Source organism: Alexandromys fortis, unplaced genomic scaffold (assembly GCF_014885135.2).
Source record: "Alexandromys fortis isolate MF-2015 unplaced genomic scaffold, M_Fortis_MF-2015_v1.1 scaffold_129, whole genome shotgun sequence".
In the NCBI taxonomy this organism is placed as follows: Eukaryota; Metazoa; Chordata; class Mammalia; order Rodentia; family Cricetidae; genus Alexandromys; species Alexandromys fortis.
The window spans coordinates 2,898,989-2,907,094 of record NW_026068022.1 but is presented as its reverse complement, the minus strand read 5'-3'; positions in this window follow the sequence as shown (position 1 = coordinate 2,907,094).

Here is an 8,106-nt window from a genome sequence, read left to right as displayed (position 1 = left end):
GCATGGAAAAAAGCAAAACATTTTTTTGTTTTGTTGAGACAGGCTTTCTCTATAGCTTTGGAGCCTGTCCGGGAACTCTCTCTGTAGTCTAGGCTGGCCTTGAACTCACTGAGATCCGCCTGCTTCTGCCTCCAAGTGCTGAGACTAAAGGCATCCGCCACCACTGTCCAGAGGTCCTGGTGTCTTATCACAGCAATAGAAATAGACACAGTATTAGATGAGGTCATGAAGCGAAGCCCTCGTAAATGGGATGCACATCCTAAGGACCCAAGAGAGCTTGCTTCCTTTCTCAGTTATGTGAGGACTTGGCCAAAAGATGAACAGAATTGCGCCCTCGGCAAACACCAAACTGGGAACTATCTTGCTCCTGGACTAAAGTATAGGAAAGCACCTAGACCTGTATGTACCACCTGGGAAGATCACGCTCTGTGGCTGAAAGGCATTCCCATGTTTTCCCAGGAGAACCCATAGATCCTTAGTCCTCCAGGTACTCTGGCCTTGGCAATCCCCTCCCTGCGGCACCCTGCCTTAGAGCTAGAGGCCTGGAGAATAGCAGTTCTCAGGGCACAGCTCCTGGGTCTCGGCAAGGGACACGGCACCTTAGACCAGGGGACAGCCAACTCTCCAGCGGCTCTGTGCGGCACGAGGTGTAATAGCGATGTCGACCCACTGTGAGTAATTCATCAGAAAAGTCAGGCCCCAGCTGCCTTTTGCATGGCGGTGGTCCTGCAGCCTGCACATCCAAAGGGCTGGTACCTAGGAAACGGAGCTAACATACGCTAAAGGGAGAACCAATGAGGGCTTTCAAGAGCCACCAGAGGCCTGTCTGTTGCGCTGGACCATGATCACATGCCTGGCTTAGAGGATGCGGGTCGGGGCTGGGGCGGAGGGAATATCTGTGAGGGGGTACACACAGATACAGGGAATATCTGTAAGTCCTCCCTGCATGAGACGTTAGTCATACTGTCGTGTGACAATGGAGCTGTGGCGACAATTGGAAGCACGGTGAAACATTCTCCCCGAGGTTTTGTTTCTGGTTTGTTCTGTTTTAATCATCAGGCTTGTCTTACTGCCTGGAGGGAAAGGAGAATGTTTCCACTGCTCCGTATTCCTCCAAGAACGGGCTTGGGAACACGAGTCTCTGCACCATCCTCGGGCCAGGCAGATGCTGGGCCCCATCCTGAAAGGGATGTCCCCTAGAGGAAGGTGTCCAGCCTGCAGTTTGTGGGCTTCAGTACAGAAGCCTTGAAGACCCGTCTCAGAATGATACCCTACTCTAGTGGGTGAACTGGACTTTAGGCTGTAAAACTGGATCTGGGTATTGATGGCATTTGTTTTGCTTTATTGCAGTGCTGAGGATTAAAGCCAGGCTCCACATATGTTGGACATGTGCTCTGCCACTGAACTGTGGCTCTAGCTCCTGACTTAAACAAAATAAATAAGTAACAGCTTCACTGAGACAATTCTCATACGGTAGAACTCCCCACTCGGGCTGGAACTCAGCAGTCTGAGTGCATTTGCGGAGTCGTGCCAACTGTCAAGAGTGACCTTAGGACGCTTTCGCTATCCCCCAAAGAACGCTGTGCCCGGGTTCTCAGCCTCACACAGTCTTACTTTCTGACCCTGCAGACGTGTCTACTTTGGACATTTCCGACTGATGCCGTCACGACACACATATTCTCTCTCCAGCTGAGTGCCGTTCACTGTGCAATGTTCAGCACGCAGCGGTGTGCGCTAACGAGTGGATAAATAGCAGTTGAAGCATCCTCAGTTGACGGACGTCTGGACTGTTTCCGCCTTTGGAACACTCTGCTGTAAGCGTTCATGTCCAGCTTCTCTGTTCACATGTCTTCATTTCTCCTAGATGGACACCTTGGGGTGGCACTGCTGGGCCATTTACTAATGCTTAATGTTTAACCTTCTGATGGCTGCACGGATATACACCGAGGGCTCCTGTTTCTCTGTACTCTGGCCAGGAACACATTGAGCTTTCTTTGCTCCTTCATTTTTCTTTTTCTTTCCTTTCTTTTTTCAGAGGGTGGCTAGGATTCAACCCCGGGGCCATGAGAATGCTAAGTACATGCTCTCCCACTGAGCAACAGTCCCTGTTAGCTGCCCTCAACTCTCAGGTTTAAGCAGTCCTGCCTCTGCTTCCCCATAGCTGTGACTACAGGGCCATCAGGTCCTCTGGAACTAGAGTTACAGATGGTTGGGAGATGCCATGAGGGTGCTGGGAACTGTACCTGGGTCTTCTGCACAAGCAGTGGCCGCTTTCACCACCGAGCCGTCTCTCCAAGCCTTCCTTTTTTTTTTTTTCTATGAATGACATTTTATTCTTTACAACTGAACTCTGGGAGTTCAAAATTAACATCCTTGCCTGCAAGCTTCTTCATTGTTTTTGGTGTTTTTGTTTTGGGGTTTTTCTGTGGCTTTGGAGCTTGTCCTGGAACTAGCTCTTATAGACCAGGCTGGCCTCAAACTCACAGAGATCCGCCTACCTCTGCCTCCCAAGTGCTGGGATTAAAGGCATGCACCACCACAGCCCGGCACTTCTTCCTTTTTTAAATAATTCATTTTTATTTTATGTGCACTGGTGTTTTGCCTGCGTGTGTGTCTGTGCAAGCATGTCAGATCTTGGAGTTACAAACAGTTGTGAGCTGCCATGTGCGTGCTGGGAACTAAACCCGAGTCTTCTCAAAGTGCAGTCAGTGCTCTTAACCACGGAGCCATCTCTCCAGCCCATACATAAGTGAGAGATGTATTTTTTAATAAATAAATAAATATAAATAAATAAATAAATAAATAAATAAATAAATAAAGACCTGGTCCCACTATGTAGCCCAGGCTGGCCTGGAACTCTCTGTGTAGATCAAGGTGGCCTCAAACTCACAGAGACACAGTGTCGAGATTAAAGACGCAGCACCACACCTGGATCATGTTAAATCATCTTGGTATAATCTAAACAACAGATAAAGCTGGATTTGTTTTTTGTCTCTTTATGGGTTTTGGTTTTGCTGTATTGGGGCTTTGCTCATGCTAGACAAACAGTCTACCACCGAGCTGTGTCCTTAACTGCCCGCGAGCTTCTCACACACACCAGAAAAAGTTCCAACCTTGTGTCCCACTTGCTCTGGTGAGCTTTGCCTAAACAAAGGTCCAGGAGCTGCTGCCATCCAGCTTCACACAGATCCTCTTCCTCACAACCTCACTTGGGAAGACCAAGCCCTCAAGGATGGCGTCATGCCTTGCTGCCAGGGTGAGGCTTCTGGGCACTTTTGCTCATTTTTCCTACGGCTTTTCCAAGTTGGCTTGGGCAGAACCCCGCTCTGAGCTATAAGACTATGTGCTTCCCACCATACTTTTTCTCCAGTTCACAAACTAGCCAGACTTGGGTTCTCTAGAAAGAGTTCAGCTGAGAAACCGGTACAAAAATTACGATAGCTTTCCAACCACCAACTTCAGTGTCCTTGATCACAGTGATGCTGAGTTCCTGCACCTGCGCCTTCAGATCTGAGAGACGCCAGATTCGAACCCATCCTGCTTCCCGCCATTGGGCTTCACAATCTTGGTGCTCAAGCTGGACATGGCCTCGTCCTTACAGAACGCCAGCTTAGAAAGAGCTTCTTTACCCATTTTCAAACTGGATGATTGTCTTCTTATTAAGTTGTATAAGATCTTTACATATTATGGATATTGGTCCTATGTCAGATATATGATTTACAAATATTTTTATGTTGTTCCTTTTACTTAACAATCCATTGAAGGATGAAACTTTTGCTTGTGTTTTGGATATCATAACTAAAAGACTATTGCCGAATCCTAGGTTACAAATACTAAATTTTCCCCAGGAATTTTATAGCACTAACTATTACATGTAAATCTTCAATCCATCTTGAGTTGTTTTTTTATAGGTGTTGTGAGCTAGGATCCAACTTTGCTCTTTGCATGGAGATAACCAACCAGCTGTCTAGGCCCCCACTGTGATAAACTCTGTCTTCCTCCATTGTACTGTCTCGGCACCTTTGCCAAAAACTGACAGACCATTAACATGACAATCTGTTTCTAGACTCAGTTTTATCTCACAGATCTATGTCTGTCCTTATGCCAATACTACACTAACTTGATTGCTGTAGTAAGTTTTAGAATGAGGAAGTTCAAGTATTTCAACTTTAGTCTTTTATAAGTTTGATTTGGCTAGCCTACATTCCTTGTTTTCCAAATAGAGTTTTAAGGTTGGCTTTTTTCTTTTATTAAATTTTATTAAATTTAATTTTATTTTGTTTATATGTATATCTGTGTGAGGGTGTTGGAGCCGCTGGAACTTGAGTTACAGACAGTTGTGAGCTGCCATATGGGTGCTGGGAATTGAACCCAGGTCCTCTAGAAGAACAACCAATGCTTTTTTTTTTTTTTTTTTTTTTTTTTTTTGGTTTTTCAAAACAGGGTTTCTCTGTGAAACAGTCCTGACTGTCCTGGAACTCATTTTTGTAGATCAGGCTGGCCTCAAACTCACAGAGATCCACCTGCCTCTGCCTCCTGAGTAATGGGATTAAAGGCGTCCGTTACCACCTCCGGTGCAGCTAATGCTCTTATCCGCTGAGCCATCTCTCCAGTGCCCAAGATTGGTTTATGATGTATACAAGAAGTCAAACTGGGTTGTATTTGGGAGCGCTGGTGCCATGAAGTGCATGCTGAAGTCAGAGGACACCTCTCAGGAGTGGGCGTTCACTTTCCATCTGCTGCTCCTGGGCTATATTCCTGCCTCACTGGGCAAGTCTCCTGTGTCCTCTTCCCCTCTCACCAAGGAGTGAGATGCACAGCCAGCCTTTAATGTGGGTTCTGGGGCTCAGATCAGCTTAGTGGGCTTGCATACCCAATGCTTTCCCCTCCTGAGCCCTCTGCTGGCCCCTGGCTGGGATGGTAAAAGTGACTGCCTTGACTCTATAGCTCAGTTGGGTAATATTTTACCAATCCCAAGTCTTCTGATCCATGAACATGAGCTATTACCAAGGCCTTTTCCTCTCTCTCCATGATCTTCTGTGGTTTTCAGAGTACACATTCTGCATTTGCTTTTGCTACATTCCCTAAGCACTTTCTTTTGGATGCTATTGTAAATGGAATCTAATTTGCAGTATGTTTATTGCTATTGTGTGAAAGTATTATTTTTGTGTACTAATCTTGGAACCTTACTTAGCTCTCTTATTTGTCCTAATCATAGTCTTTAGTAGATCATCTGGAATTTTCTACGTATAAGATCACATCATAAAGCTGGCTGTGGTATTGCACACCAGTTTGGGGTTACGATGTGTGTGCCGCCATGTATTTATGTACTCTGTGCATGTAGTACCCACAGAGGCCAGAGAGGGCTTCAGATTACTTGGAACTGGAGGCACAGGAGGTTGTGAGCTGCCCAATGTGGGTGCTGGGAACCAAAGCAGGATCCCCTGAAAATGCAGTTAAATGCTCTTAACCTTTGAGCCATTTCTCCAGCTGTGATGGTGCACATTTGCAATCCCAGCTCATTTGAGGCCACACCAGGTTCCATGGTATTCTGTCTCAGAAAACCAAAATTAAACAACCACAAATCACAGAATCTGCAAATAGATATTTTTAATTCTTTTATTATCTGGGTGTCTGTAGCATGAATTCTAATTGGTATTAATAATAAAAACCCGGAGTCAGATATTAGGGGGTGAAAGCTGAGGGATCAGAGAAGCCGTGTAGCCAGCCACTAGAGAGACCTTTTACCTCTACCAAATCCTCAGGCAGAAGGGGCGATCCTGTCTCTACCAATCCTCAGACTGTAACTGAGCTCGTCTCCTCCCACCTTATTCCTCTCTCTGCCCTGCCATATTCCTTCCTGTCTCCACCTTCCTAGTGCTAAGATTAAAGGTGTGAGCCACCATTGCTTGGCTCTAATTCTCTTTTAGACTGGATTGATTTTAACGTAGCCCAGGGTGGCCTTGAACTCACAGAGATCCATCTGCTTCTGTCTTCCAAGTGCTGGGAATAAAGGCGTGAGCCACCATGCCCAGCTTCTATGACTAACTAGTGGCTTAGCTCTGCACTCTGATCTTCAGGCAAGCTTTATTTGTAAGATTACAAAATATGACAGGTATATTTTTTCTTTAGAATTTTTTTTAAGTATATGGGTGTTTTACCTACATGTTTGTCTGTGAACCATGTGCATGTTTGCTGCCCACAGAGGCCAGCAAAGGAAGTCAGATCTCCTGGAGCTGGAGTTTCAGATGGTTGTGCATCACCACGGAGGTATTGAGAACTCACCTGAGTCTTCTGAAAGAGCAGCTGAGCTCGTCATCGCTGAATCATCTCTCCAGCCTGTATTTAATTTTCTTACCTAATTCACTTTGCTTATTTTTGGAGACTGTGCTGGCTAGTTTTATGTCAACTTGACATAAGCTAAAGTCATCTGAGAAGAGCGAGCCTCAGTTGAGAAAATGCCTCAATAAGGCTGGGCTATTGGCAAGCCTGTAGGGCGTTTTCTTAATACTGATTGGTGGTGGGAGGGGCCACCCTATAGTGAGTAGGTCTACTCTTTAGCTGGTTGTCCAGGGTTCTGTAAGCAAACAGGCTGAGCAAGCCAGGGGGAGCAAGCCAGTAAGCAGCACCACTCCATGGCCTCTACATCAGCTCCTGCCTCCAGATTCCTGCCCTGTTTGAGTTCCTGTCCTCACTATTTATGATGATGAATTGCTATACAGAACTGTAAGCTAAATAAATCCTTTCTTCCTCAAGTTGGTCTGTTTCTTCATAACAATTGATACCGTAATGAAGACAGAGACCATTTTCTGGCTAGTTCCTTTTCTCTTTGGGCTGAAGAGCTTCTCCATACATAAAAAGGTTATGGAGAATGGAGACCAGTCGGGCCAGGCTGTGTGGGTTCTACAATAGGCTAGGACTAAAGCTTGACTGACTTGGTGTCTCAGATTAATGCCCGCCCTTGGGGTTCATCAACATTGGTAAATAAAAAGCACCCTCAAAGATCCACAGTTGCAAAGCCAGCATGGTTTTCTGTGAGCCAAAAAGAGCAGCAGTGTTCACTGAGCCTTCTCGTGGCTTTTTGCTAACACAGTTGTACAAACCCAGTCTCAGGGTGGCTTAAGCTTGAGCTTTGCAAGGTGCACGGCCAGCACCTCTACTGCAGCCCAGGCCACTCAATTTACAGTCTCCCCAGAGGGACCCCCAAACTCCCAAATGCAAAAAGGAGGCACAGATACAAGGCCAGCAAAGAGTGGTTTTTTTTTTTTTACAATCTTACAAGTAGTCGTTTTAAGCGGTGTTTGTTTGGTTGGTTTTTTTGAGATATGGTTTGTCTGTGTAGCTTTGGAATCTGTCCTGAAACTCACTCTGTAGACCAGGCTGGCCTTGAACTCACAGAGCTCTGCCTGCCTCTGCCACCTGAGTGCTGGAATCAAAGACGTGTGCCACCATGCCTGGCTGTTTTGTTTTAATGTGTGTTCATGTGTGAGTGAGTGTAAGTGTATATATAGGAGCCAGAGGACGGTATCCGGCATAGGTCCCTGCCTTCTGTTTGCTCTGTGTCTTAGTTAGGGTTACTGTGCTGTGAAGGGACACCATGACCAAGGCAACTCATAAAAGAGCATTTTATTGAGTCTTACTCACAGTTTTTGAGGGTTAGTCCATGATCAGTACGGCGGTAAGCATAGCAGCAGGCAGGCACACAGTAGCTGAGAGCTCACATCTGAAACTCCAAAGCCCACCTCCAGAGAAACACCTCCTCCAATAAGGCTCATTCCCAAATAGTTCCACTAAGGATCAAACACACGATCCTAGGGGGAGGTCAGTCAAACCACCAGTTTGCGAGGGTCTCTTGATCACAGGCTATGCCAGGCTAGCTGGCCCACGAGCTCCCACGGCACATCTCACTTTAGGGGCACTGCCCTGGAATTACAGACACACACCACCACCACATCCAGCCTAAGCGTGCCCCGGCGATCTGAGCTCAAGTCCTCATGCTTGGGCAGCAAGCACTTTACCCAAGGGCTGTCTCCCCAGTCTAACAGCTGACATACTGCATTCTTGGCTTAGATTCTAAGAGTATGAAGAGCTGCTGGCCAAAGAGGA